The sequence below is a fragment of the Lynx canadensis genome, chromosome B4 (genome assembly GCF_007474595.2).
Source record: "Lynx canadensis isolate LIC74 chromosome B4, mLynCan4.pri.v2, whole genome shotgun sequence".
Taxonomy (NCBI): domain Eukaryota; kingdom Metazoa; phylum Chordata; class Mammalia; order Carnivora; family Felidae; genus Lynx; species Lynx canadensis.
Window position 1 is genome coordinate 58,638,056 of NC_044309.1, and position 13,252 is coordinate 58,651,307.

Sequence of the window (13,252 nt, forward strand, 5' to 3'; positions counted from 1 at the left end):
GAGCCGGGGCTGTAACCCGAGCGCCCGGCCGAGGGGGGCGCCCCCGCGCCGCTCCTCGCGCGCGCTCTACCCGCGGCCCGGCGAAGGGGCGGAGCCGCCCGGGTGCCCGAGCCCGGCCCGGCCCCCAGCCCGGCCCCCAGCCCAGAGGCACCGGCCGCGGGAGCGAGCCGGCCGCCAACTCCGCCGTCCGGCACAACGCTCGCCGCCCCGCTCCTCGCCGAGCCTCGCTAGACCGCCCGCGGCAGCGGCGGCGGCGCTGGGGGCGGCTCCTTCGGGCGGCACAGCCGCTGCCCGAGCGCTCCCACACCGCGGCAGCTCAGCCAGGGGCGTCCACACTCACCTAGCGCTGGCCGGGAGGTGCGCCGAGAGGACGCGCCGGGAGCCGGGGCCTCCAGCCGGTGCGGGGCGTGCGGCCCGCCGAGTGCGGCGGAGGGAGGCGCGCCGGGCGGCACGGCCGGGACAGGAGCTGGGCGGCCGCCGAGCTTCGGACGCCGTCGCGTCCTCAGCGCCCCGGCCGGCCTGGGCGGGCGGCCTGCGGGGGCGGCGCAGTTGCGAAACTGAGTAAGTATTAACTTTACTCCGCTGCTGCGATTTCTGGGCAACGTCTAGGATCCCTCCCTTCTCCTCCTGGAGCCTCGGGCTCTCCCTTCCCCGCCCCCTCACCCCTCCGTCTGCACCTTGGGTTTCTTCGCCGGTTCTACCCTGCGGCCACTGGCTCCCAGTTCCTCCGGTTCACCTTTTCCCTGTTGTGTTCGCCTTTGCGCGTTCTGCCCGCCGCGCACACGCGCCTCTGAGAAGTACAAGCTTGTGTCCTGCTTCTCTGTTTCCTCCCAGTGTCCTTGGCAGGGGAGTTTAGAGGCCACTTTTGTTGGGCAGGGAAATGTATGTATGGCTTCTTTAACATTTTTCTCTCCAAATGGAAATCGGATGTTCGCTTGCCGGGTGGCGGTTTGGTGAACGCTTACTTTCTCCTCTGAAAACAGGATTGGTTTTTAGGTTTTAAAATTTTGTTTGAACGCTTAACCGTCCTCCGTCCCTATTTCCCCTTGCCGCCAACCCGTCTGGAGAGGCGAGTCCAGACGAGGGGACTTTAAAAGTAATTCCGTTTTGCAGACTAGAAACTTTGCGAGGGTTCATAGCAGAAAGCATCATAAGCTTCAACCTGAAGGGACGTGAGCTTTGAATGTGGCTCCTTGTGCGGCACTAGAGCTTACAAGCGAGTACCTGGGTTCGTAATTGAGTGTTGGCGTTGTTATTTTAGCATCCTAGAGCCGCCTGGTGTTGCTAAACCACTACTTTTTCAGCATCAAATGGCATCTTGAGCAGAGCAAGCGTTGAATGTAATTACGGGTCAGCATTGCCCCTGGTCTTTAGGGACTTAGAAGAGAAATAGATGCAGGGCACATTTCATAGCTGTGAAACCCATCAGGTTAGCTGTGTCAGTGCATCACAGCATTGCATTAAAAAGAATTCTTCCAGCCTGGTAACAGCGAGGAGGAACATTTACAAATTTTCCAGTATGATGTGGCTCAGCAATTCTTCGTTAGATCTGTTGTGTCACTAGAAAGGACCTTTAAAAAGGTATAGAGCTCAGCTTTTCTGCCGATTGGATTAACCCCTCATTCTGGTAGAAGGCCTCAGGTAGTCCTCCTCCCCCCCCCCCCCGCCGTCTTTTTTTTTTTTTTTTTCTTTCATCTTTGGGTTGTCAGCAGTTGGCGATCCTGTTTTGAAGGACTAGAAAACGGGAAGCTTTTCTTAATGGATTTTCAGCATCCCGTCCTTTGCCTGGGTGAGGCAGTAGTGAATGCCAGCTAGATCTCTGCAGGGAGAGGTGCAGGTGGACACAAGAATCTGGCAGAAGGACACTGTAGTACTATCATTGGGGGGGTGGTTTGTGTGTTTATCTTTTAGTGGGCATATTAATGCTACTTTTTATTTATCTCCATGGGGAATCTCCCAAAACCATGAAAATTACATGTGACCATACCCAGCTTTAAGAAGACTGAATGTAATTTGATTATTCCGTTGAAGGATCAGACTTAACAAAATAGAATTTGTAATGTAGGCGATAAGACCTTTCAAAAATCTCTCCCTTCCTCATTTTCTCTCCTTTTAAGAGCCTCAAGCTGGTACTTTCAGTAATAGACACAATTGTTAGTAATGCATTGAGTTCTTTCTAGGTTCATTAATCAAGCCTAATTTCTGGCTTCAATAGCTGAGGGGGACATCAGCCCAGAGAGGGAGAGAATCATGAGACTGTGCAGATAGGAAAGGCATTTCAGTTTGCTAAAGTGTCAATGTGCTGCAGAGAAAAGCAGTTAAAAAGAAGAATGTTCAGGTTTTAGCATGCACATTTACTGAATTTGGCATTTGGTTGAGATATTTGGGAATTGCAGATTTTAAATTCTACAGTTATGGTATCCTTTCTTTTTGCCTAACATTGTATCCTTTTAAGTTTTTGATTGTTTAATGGGAATCTCAATACTTCCTTTTGTAGCCTTCTGTACTGGGTGGCTTGCATTAATTTTTTACTTGAATGGTTTAGCCATTTTGAGAAATAGTTTTTCAGAATTTCTTACTCAGTTGATCTGTCTTATATTGATTCATGTATGGTTTGTGAGTAAAAATATTGTTCACTGCTGGGTGTTGTTGCTCTTTTCATTATCGTTGATTTCTGGCATAGTGGCTTTGCTCCTTTATTGTAAACCATTAAGGTCCTAGGTATCTTGAGGGTGTTCAAAACATTGCAAAACTCTGCAGGGAGAAGTGGAGAGGGGATAGGGAAACATTATGCATCATAAATCTGAGAACTTGGATTTATTTTTTTTTTAATTTTTTTTTTAATGTTCTTATTTATTTTTGAGACAGAGAGAGACAGAGCATGAGCAGGGGAGGGGGAGAGAGAGGGAAACACAGAATCCGAAGCAGGCTCCAGGCTCTGAGCTGTCAGCACAGAGCCCGACGCGGGGCTCAAACTCACAGACTGTGAGATCATGACCTGAGCTGAAGTCGGACGCTTAACCAACTGAGTCACCCAGGCACCCCTGAGAACTTGGATTTAAAAAATAACATATCACCTGTTTACTCACCTTGGGTGCTAGCTTGCTCCAACCCCATGTAGATTTCAAAATGGGAAGTATGGACATAGTTTCCAAGAACTGTGTATAGTGAAAAGAATGCTTACCCCACAGCCAGCCAACCAGACTTGAGTAGCAAGTGACTTTGTCACTTTGAACTGATTTAGCTTGGCCATGCTACTTCAACCTCATGATCTACAGTTTGCTTTGTGTAAAATGGGAATACTGTTCCTAAAAGGGATGCTGTGACAAGTGAAATAGCTAACATAGTGTCTGGTACATCTCAGTCAATACATGACAGTATCTGACACTTCTCGAGAACTGAGCTCTTGATTACCCAACCTTTCAGCCTGTTTCTCCTGTGTTTTTCATCCCCTCCATCCAACAAGTGGCTCAGGCCAGAAGGCTAGAGTTTAACATTCACTTCTGTTCTCACCTCCCCTCCCCACCCCCAACCAGTTTGTCACAAAGTCTTTATTTACTTTTCTGGAAAAATCTCTCTCAAACCTGTCTGATTTTCAATCTCCACTACGTTTCCATTCCACTTGAGGCCACCATTATCTTTCCCCATTGCCTTCTGCATGTACTCTGTATCCCTTCCAGTCTCTTTTCCTACCAGCAGCCTAAAAAGAAAAAAAAATGTCACTTGCTATTTAAAGTCTTCAAAGCTCTAAGAAAACACATTTATTTCTCCAGATATAATATGAGATCTTCAACATACCTATAAAGTCCTGCATGGTTTGGCCACTGCCCACCCCCAATCTTCGTCTCTTGCTAGCCACATTGTTCAGTTCTCCAGCAGGCTCACATCAGGGCTCTTGCTCATGCTATTGGTCTTTCTATTTTAGGACCATCTCCTTGAGTAATTTGTCATCCTTGGATATGGATTCAAATATCCTCTCTATAAATGTCTTCTCTGAGAAGACCCTATCCTTAGCATCATGTCATTTAGAAATTCTTTATTTTCTCCCTCATAGCACAATCATCTTGCCTTCTTTGTGTGTATCATAACTTATATATTATTTACTTAATGTTTCTTTCTTAGCCTCAAGGTCGAAGTAATACCCGGTTTATTCACCAGTCTATACTCAGTGCCTGGTACAGTTAGTAGGTGCTCAATAAAGGATTCTTGTTATAATTAATAAGATAATGTCAGTTTTATATTTGTGTCTTGGTTGCCTCCTATGTCACTGTTCATTCTGCTTTTCATAACAGAAAAGCCAGACTGGTGCTCTCCTGTGTTCCTTCATTGCTGGTGTTAAATGTGTAATATGAAACAGCCTTTGCAGATACGAGGCAAAATTAATGCATTTGGGCTATGTGGAAAATTCATAGTAATAAATTGAGACACCTTTTAATTAGTGTTACCCTTGTGATTTTCTGTTGTAGATAATCCTTTTTCTAAGTACATCATTAAAGTAATTACGGGTTTTTTTCATCAGCACAGGATTACTGAAAGAAAAAAATCTTAGTAGTTCATATTATTTTACACATGTCATAGGATAATATGTTAGCAGCTATTGATCGCTCAGTGTCAGACTTCAAAGGAAGGTAGAGAAAACTAGTAGAAAGATGAGAGTTCTAGTTCTAAGGATGTTTAGTACTTTCCAGCTGTTGATGTGACTTGCATAAATAACTACATATCATTTGAACATTTAGTTAAGGTAGCAGAGTAATTATTTAAAAATTGGAGCCACCTAGAGGTCTGTAAATTCTTTTTCCTTCTCTCACTAAAGCATTCCTTCTTTTAGCCAAAAAAGTCTCATGACTTTCCAAGGCCAAGGAAGGCTTAAAGCTTTGAGTATTTTTGTCATGTGGTTGCTCTCTACAAATTATTAGTTTGATGCACTATAGTTCTAAAGTGCTTATGTCCTTAGTATTAATGTTTCTACTCTAATTCTTAACTAATAACCCACATTTCTTTTGACTTATTTCTTAGGACTTGAGTTTCTTTTTAGAATTTTCCCTTGCACTCCTAGAGTATAAATCCAATTCCTCTTTCGTTTTGTAGCTTATACTTTAGGTCATAAAGTATACAGAGAATTTAGGAGTTGATTCTAGTTCTTTCAACGATTTATTTGTTTGCATTTAACCTCTGGGTGTCTCCTAAATGTTATACCTCATAAGTGGTCTAGACTCTGAGTTTTTGTCAGCAAGAAGCTGGATGCCCTTGGATTGGGAAAGTAAGGGAGATTACAGCAGCATTTTTAAGTCCCTATTATATGCCAAGCTTGAGGCTAAGTGCTCTCGCAAAAGAACAGTGAGTGGTTCATCCAGTCAAAATCATAAAAAGGAACCATAACCTTTCCATACATTTGCTTCACTCAAAGAAATTGTTTTTGTTGTTTCTCCATTTCCCTACCCTTTATTTTTCTAGTTAGGAAGGCATGGCAAGATAGTGAAGCCCTCTCTAGCTCAGCCCATTACCTTACCTTTTTTTTTATTTAGACCTGAATTTACTTGTATAAAAATACTGGACGTGGGGCCAGAAAGGGGCATGCCCTTTGATTTGTCTTTGAGGTAGGTCTCTGTGCTCCAGGATATTTGCACCATGAGTAGCTACTACTATGGAGGAGAAAAAAGTTATGGTTGAGAGTCCTAGTTATTTTTCCCCATATATATATATATTAATATGTATATTAACATATACACACACATATGCATATGTATGTATATATATACGTACATACGTACATGCTTACTGGTTACTTTGGGTGACCTTGAATGAGTTGCCTGAAGCTTTATAGCACCAACAATATCTATTACCTATTTATTTCACAGCCTTGCTATTGGATTTAGAAGACTTATTTTTGGCAATGTTGTTTTTTTTTTTTTTTGTCACATTCAAATATATCACAAAGCTCATTACAATTAACTCCAATGCTGTCAAGTTCTATGCATTAAGAAAAATGTTTTCTTAGCATATGTTTTAACTCTTTGTTTTGATAAGCAATCAGATATGAGTACAGGTTGTAACAAGAGGAGAGTTGTAATACTTTTCTACCAGCTTTTATTCATGTGTGTGATATATCTTGTCGATTGTTAATGGTCATTGGCTTCTGGTTAATCATGTTTATCCTTAATTGTAGTAAATTTATTATTGGAAAATCACCTAAAATTAAATTATTTTTCAGAAAGAAGCACATACAGTGGAAAAATTAGAGTGCTTTTAATGGATAGGTATTGGACAGAAAAGTAAGATATCACTCTAATTTTTGCTTAAAATATTTGAATAAATTTATAATTTCTGAAATCCTACTGCAGAAATAGTATTGAAAGGTAGGTTGGGAATAATTTGTAGTGTTTAAGGTAAAATTTGGGCGTTTCTGAAGCAAGTTCTAATACTTGATGCCATTAGATGTTAGGAAAGTAAACTAGTTTATTTGTGCTACATTTTCCTTATTTTCTTTTTGTATATAATGACTTCCTTCTTTTATATCTCTTTTTTAATTTTTATTTTTTATGTTAAAATTTTTTAATGTTTATATTTGAGAGAGAGAAAGACAGAGTGAGCAGGGAAAGGGCAGAGAGAGAGGGAGACCCAGAATCTGAAGCAGGCTCTAGGCTGAGCTGATGCACAGAGCCTGATGTGGGGCTTAAACTCATGAGCCATGAGATCATGTCCTGAGCCAAAGTCGGAAGCTCAACAGACTGAGTCACCCAGGTGCCCCATCTCTCTCTTTTTTTTTAAACCTCTTTAGTGAGCTAAGCTGAGGTGAACAGCTTAGTAACATGCAATGAACTGCACACATTTAAGTGTACAGTTTGATAAGCTTTGACCTACATATATAAATATGAAATCATGACCACAGTCAAGATAGTGAATATATATATCACCCTCCCCAAATTTCCCATTCCCATTTGCAGTCCCTTCCCTATCCATCATCCCCTCCCCGACAAAGCACAGCTTTGCTCTGTCTCTGCAGAGTAGTTTTCATTTTCCAGAATATAAATTAATGGAACATGTAATATATTCTTTTTTGGTCTGACTTCTTTCACTCAGAATAATTATTTATTTGGAGATGCATTCATGTTGATGTAGGCAGCATTGATGAATAGTGTTCCATTATATGTATATACAACAAATTATGTATGTACCTATTGATGGCCATTTGGGCTGTTTCCAGTTTTTGGCTATTACAAAGGAAGCTGCTGTGAATATTTGCATATAATCTTTGTGTGGACATACGTTTTCATTAATCTTGGGTAAGTACATAGGAGTAGAATGGCAGGGTGATGGTAGACATACATGTTTAGCTTTTTCAGAAACTGCCAAACTGTTTTCCAGAGTGATTATACCATTTTATTTTCCTACCAGCAGTGTATAAGCATGCTAGTTCCTTCACTTCCTTCCCAACAATTAGTATGATTAGTCTTTTTTAATTTTAGTTATCAGCAGTATTTCATTTTTATTTTAATTTACCATTTCCCTAATGACTAGTGGTGTTAAGCACCTTTTAATGTATTTTTTGCTATGTTTGTATCTTCTTTGATGAAGTGTTTGTTCAAGTGTTTTGCCCACGTTTTTATTGGGTTGATTGTTTTTTTAATTGTTGAATTTTGAGAGTTCATTATATATTTTGAAAAATCCTTCATCCAATATATGTTTTGCAAAGATTTTCTCCCAGTTTGTGGCTTACACTTTCATTTTCACAGTGACTTTTGAAGAGAAAAGGTTTTTAATTTTGATGAAGTCCAGCTTATGATTTTGTTCTCTTACATATTGTGCTTTTGGTGTCCTTTTTAAGAACCTTTGCCTAAGCTAAGTTCACATAGATTGTCTTCTAAAAGTTTTCTGATTTTCTTCTAGAATTTTTATAGTTTTAGGTTTTACATTGAAGTATATCACCTATTTGAAGTTATATTTTTAAAATAGACTTTACTTTTTAGAGCAATTTTAGGTTCACAACAAAACTGAGGAGAAGGTACAGAGATTTCCCATATACTCCCTGTCCCCACACATGCATAGCTTCCTCCATTACAGTATTCCCCACAGAATGGTGCATTTATTGTAGTTGAACCTACATTGACTGACACATCATTATAACCTAAAGTCCATGGTTTATGTTAGGGTTCACTCACTCTAAGTGTTCTAAGTACTGTATGTTTAGGCAAATTTATAATGACACATATTCATCATTATAGCATCCCACAGAGTAGTTGCACTGCTCTAAAAATCCTCTGTACTCTGCCTATTCATTTCTCCCTCTCCTAATCCCTGGAAACCACTATGATCTTTTTACTGTCTCCATAGTTATCCCTTTTCCTGAATGTCATATAGTTGGAATCATATGGTATGTAGCCTTTTCAGATAGGTCCTTTCATTTACTAATACGCATTTATGTTTTCTCCATGTCTTTTCATAGTTTGATAGCTCGTTTTAGCCCTGAATAATATTTCATTATCTGGAGGTACCCACAGTCTGTTTATCCATTCACCTACTGACAGACACATCTGTGTCCAACTTTTGGCAATTATAAATAAAGCTGCAAGAAGCGTCCATGTGCAGGTTTCTGTATGGGCATAGTTTTCAACTCCTTTGGATAAATACAAAGGAACACAATTTTAGGGTCATGTGGTAAGGGTATGTTTGGTTTTATAAGAAATTGCCACATTTCCCAAGTGGTGTACCATTTTGCATTCCCACCCTCAGTGAATGAGGGTTCCTGCCCTTCCACATCCTTAACAGCATTTGGTGTTGTCAGTGTTTTGTATTTCAGCCATTCTAATATTACATTGTTGTTTTAATTTATATTTCACTGAAGACTTATTATGTGGGGCATCTTTTTATATGCTTATTTGCCGTATCTCTATCTTTGGCAAGGTATTAAGGTGTTTAGTCTATTGAGTTAATTTTTTTTTTTTTTTTTTATTGAGTAAGTTTTGGGTAGAGTTGATTTTCGGCATATGGCAATCTAATTGTTTCACCACTATTTGTTAAAAAGACTATTATTTCTTTACTGAGTTGTTTGCATTTTTGTAGGAAATGAGTTGTCCTTTATATCTCTTTTTATTATATCAGTTGACATTCATACCTGGATAAAACAAACTAAAGGAAAAGCAACTAAATCCTATTCTGGACAATGAATGTGTTTTTGTCATGTTTAGTAAAATTTCTAGTTTCCTTACTGTAGCCTTTATGTAAACCTTTCCTACGCAAACATTTCTTCTCCCTTTATTTCTCTTTTTGTTATTGGCTATGTATTATAATAAAGTCTGGTGGTGGGACATGCACAACTTGCCCCTGTAAATTTTAATTAACTTTACTGTTACTGAAAATTATTTGTTTTCTCTCTTTGAAAATCTCTCAACCTAGATTACACCTTCCATTTTAATTTTCCTAGTTTTGATGGTCTGTCTCTTCTCCTATTGTTGAGTCATGACATATGGTGTATATTGGAAAGACTGCTCACTTCAGTTAAAAACCTGGCTGGGACTGGGTAACGTTGGAGAAGTTATAAAGCTCACTCCTTCTCAAGTTTCCTTTAAATGGGGCTACTATTTCATCACTCAGGGGTGTTTTGGAATAAAAGTGATGTTTGTATGTGTCCATATATGGAAATGAATGTAAATGAAATGTCTCAGTGAAGAGTTAGTGCCTTTCTCCCTTACCTAACTCCAGTTAAGCTGTGGATACTCATTCTCTCTCAACTGAACAGGCCCCAGTGCTCTTTGGAGCCAACTGAACAGGAGTCTGAACAGGCCCCAGTGCTCTTTGGAGAAGACAGGTGCTCCACAGTCTGTCTAGGCAAGTGGTCTGAGGAGAGAACACTGTCAGTGTAGATGATAGAAAGGTGGGAGAAGAGTGTTTGCTAGTTAACGTGGGTGACATCCTCCTCACCCCTCGCAGTCTGGAGTTGGCTGCCCTCTAGGCTATTCTCCATTAGTAATCCTTTCTCCCTATTGGATTTCAGTCTCATCTTTCATTCTCTTCTTATCCTTAGCCTGGAAAGAATATGCTCAAATCTCTCTTGACATTGCTACACCTCCTGTCTACTTCTGTCTCCTTTCTCAGCCAACTTCTTTGAGGAGGTATCTGTGCTTAATGCTTCTACTACTCACTCCTCAGCCAGGTACCATTTCTTAGAAACATTTTGCCACAGCACCAATTTCTTAATTGCCAAAATCAATGGAAACTTCTTACTTCTAATATAACAGAAGCTTTTGTAGCGTGTTTGCACTGTTGAGCTATCTTCCTGTGTCTCCAGACTTCTCCTCGGCTTCCTTGTCAGCGCTCTTTCTTTGTTCATTTATTTATTCAAAAATGACAACAAAACACACAACACTGCTCTCATAGAAAGTGCTCCATGGAGGAAGTTAGATAATGAGTAATTTTACATTCTTTATATGATGATAAATGCATCAGAGGAAAAAAATATAACAAGCTGGAGAAATTGAAAATGCTGGGTTGGGAGTGGAGGTGTTACATGATATTGGATAGGCAGGAAGTCCTCACTCATGAGAACACATTTCAGTAGAAAACTTAATGAAGCGAAGGACGTAACTCTGCAGCTGTCTGGAGGAAGAGCACTCTACACAGAGGAAACATTGAGTGCCTAGGCACTGAAGCAGGTACATACAGTTGTCTCCAGATCAGTGAGGCTGGGAGTGGGGCCAGGGCATGGGACAATAGCAGGAGATGAGGCAGTGGGGCCTATATACCAGGCCCCTTATTGGCTGTGACAAGGATCTTGGGTTTTACTCTTGAGTGAGAAGACAGTTGAGGATCTTGAAGAGAGGAATGAATGAATTGGAGAGTAGCACGGAGTAGTAGGTGAGAGGATGAACTGTGGAGCTGGCTGCTTAAGTTAAAATCCCAGCCCTAAACTTAACTGGCTCTGTGACCTTGTAGTAGTTCTGTAGCTTCTCTGTGCCCCATTGGTAAAATGGGAATACGAATGATCTCTATCTCACAGTGTTGTTATGAGGATGAAATGAGTTAATATTTATAAAGAACAAAGCATGGCAGATAGTATTATAAAAATGCTTGTTAAATAAAATCAGTAAAATAGAAAAGGCTCCCTGTGCTTCCATGTCTTGTCAAGAGGAATTTATTTTATTTTATTTTTTTTTACCTGTTTGACTTCTTTATTTTATTTTATTTTATTTTATTTTATTTTATTTTATTTTATTTTTTTATATATATGAAATTTATTGACAAATTGGTTTCCATATAACACCCAGTGCTCATCCCAAAAGGTGCCCTCCTCAATACCCATCACCCACCCTCCCCTCCCTCCCACCCCCCATCAACCCTCAGTTTGTTCTCAGTTTTTAACAGTCTGTCAAGAGGAATTTAGAATAGAAGCAGAAAGCCTAAACATGGAAACAACCTAAGTGTTTATCAGTCAATGGATGGATAAAGAAAATGTAGCATATGGAATATGATTCAGCCAGAAAAAAAGGAGTTTTGCCATTTGTGACAACATGGCAAACCTTGAAAGGACAGACCTTGAAAGCATTATGCTAAGTGAAATAAACAGAGAAAGACAAATACTGGATGATCTCACTTATATGCATAATCTAAAGAAAAAAAAAAACACCTGACTCATAGATACAGAGAAAAGATTAGTGGTTGCCAAAGGCGGGGAGTGGGGGTGGTTGAAATGGTTGAAGGGAGTCAAAAGGTACAAACTTGTGCTTATAAGATACGTAAGTCCTGGAAATGTAATATACAGCATGGTGGCTCAATAGGAAGGAAGGAAAAGGAAAAAAGAAAACCAATTAGGAGATGATTGCAATAATTCATGCAAGGAATGGCTTAGTTGAGGTGCTAGTTGTGAAGGTGGGGAACATGGTCACATTGTGGGTGTATTTTGGAAATAAGGATGACTTATTGGCTCAGGAATAGATCTGCTTTTCCTCCCATCTCTGATCTTTCTGGCTCAGTCTTCTTTGCTCCTTCCTCTTCTCCCTTTTGACCAAGGGTTCTCAGAAAGGGTAGTAGTGTTTGGAAATATGTGGGAGCCCTTTTTGGCTGTCACAGAGATGAAGTTGTGGATATTTCTTGTGTTCAGTGAGTGCTCAATATCATGCATGATGAAGATATGTCTTCTGCAATTTGCCGGTAGCTACCTTGTAGAGAAATGCTGCTTTAGACCTTCTTCCCACCTCTCCTACCTGTCCCCTGGCCTAGGATTTCCTAACCTGTGGTCCTGTGTGGGTAGCAGGGGGCCTACAAGCTACCAAGTATTTTTTCCAAAATGTTTGTTTATATACATTTTAGTGAGTGGGGTAGTGGTAAGAATTTTAATCAAGTTCTCAAAAGGGTTCATATCCTCAGAATGCAAGAATTCCTGTTATGGGTGGTCTTACCCACCTTCATGGTTTTTATTCTGGCCTGTATGGTGGTGGACTTTCAAATCTGTTCCTTTAATGTTCTGTGCTTTGACTTCTAGACCCTTCTCTACTGAACCATGCATGCAACACTTCCTCAGGATCAACATGTCTTCTAACTTCTTCCTGTATTTCCCACCTGGGTTTGTGGCACCATCATCCACCTTATTCTTAATCTTGCCTTTTTTGTGCCACTTCACCTTGACTAATTCATCTAGTTCTGCTTTTACCTCCTGGACAGCTGAGGAATTTTTTTTTTTCCATTTCCCCTTTATACACTACTCTAATTTAGCATCTCTGATTTAGATTGCTGCCACTTTGCTGGTCTTCCCACCTGAGACCCATCTTCCACATATCAGCAGATGACTGCTTGGATACAGAAATCTCACTGTGTCACTGACTTGCTAAAAACTCAGCTCTGTCAATGCCTGCAGGGTTGCATACAGGATCTCTGAAATCTGGCGCTAGTTCCCTGTCTTGGGCTGTTCAGGAGGCTGTCCTGCCTCTCTGCTTGGCTGCCCACCAGCTTTCCTCCCTCACCTGTCTTTCTGTGCTGGCCTCTAGTAGGACCAAACTAATAAGCTGTTTTATGCATTGATGCTGCAACATCTAAATATGCTATTTGGCCACATGAAAAAATAGTTCAGTCTCTTTCTTACCCATACTTTATAGCTTTAAAACCAAGCTCGGCTATCCTCTCTTCCTGAAGGAAGTGCTCGCTCACTTAGAAGTCCATCTTGCCTTCCTTATATATCATATGCATGCATATTTCTCTTCTTTCTTTGTGCTGTAATTTCAGAAGCTCTCTATTTCAAACAGATGAGCTTCTAAGAGGCTCT

The 13,252-nt window shown here is 40.6% G+C and overlaps 1 protein-coding gene across 1 annotated transcript in view; it reads left to right on the plus strand.

Moving 5' to 3' along the window:
• Positions 1 to 519: 519 nt before the first annotated feature.
• RASSF8 (Ras association domain family member 8) overlaps positions 520 to 13,252 on the plus strand; it is a 119,780-nt gene continuing 107,047 nt past the window's right edge. The window contains exon 1 of the mRNA XM_030321988.1: positions 520 to 561. The gene's annotated coding sequence lies outside the window, so the exon portion shown is untranslated. The remainder of the gene's footprint in view (positions 562 to 13,252) is intronic.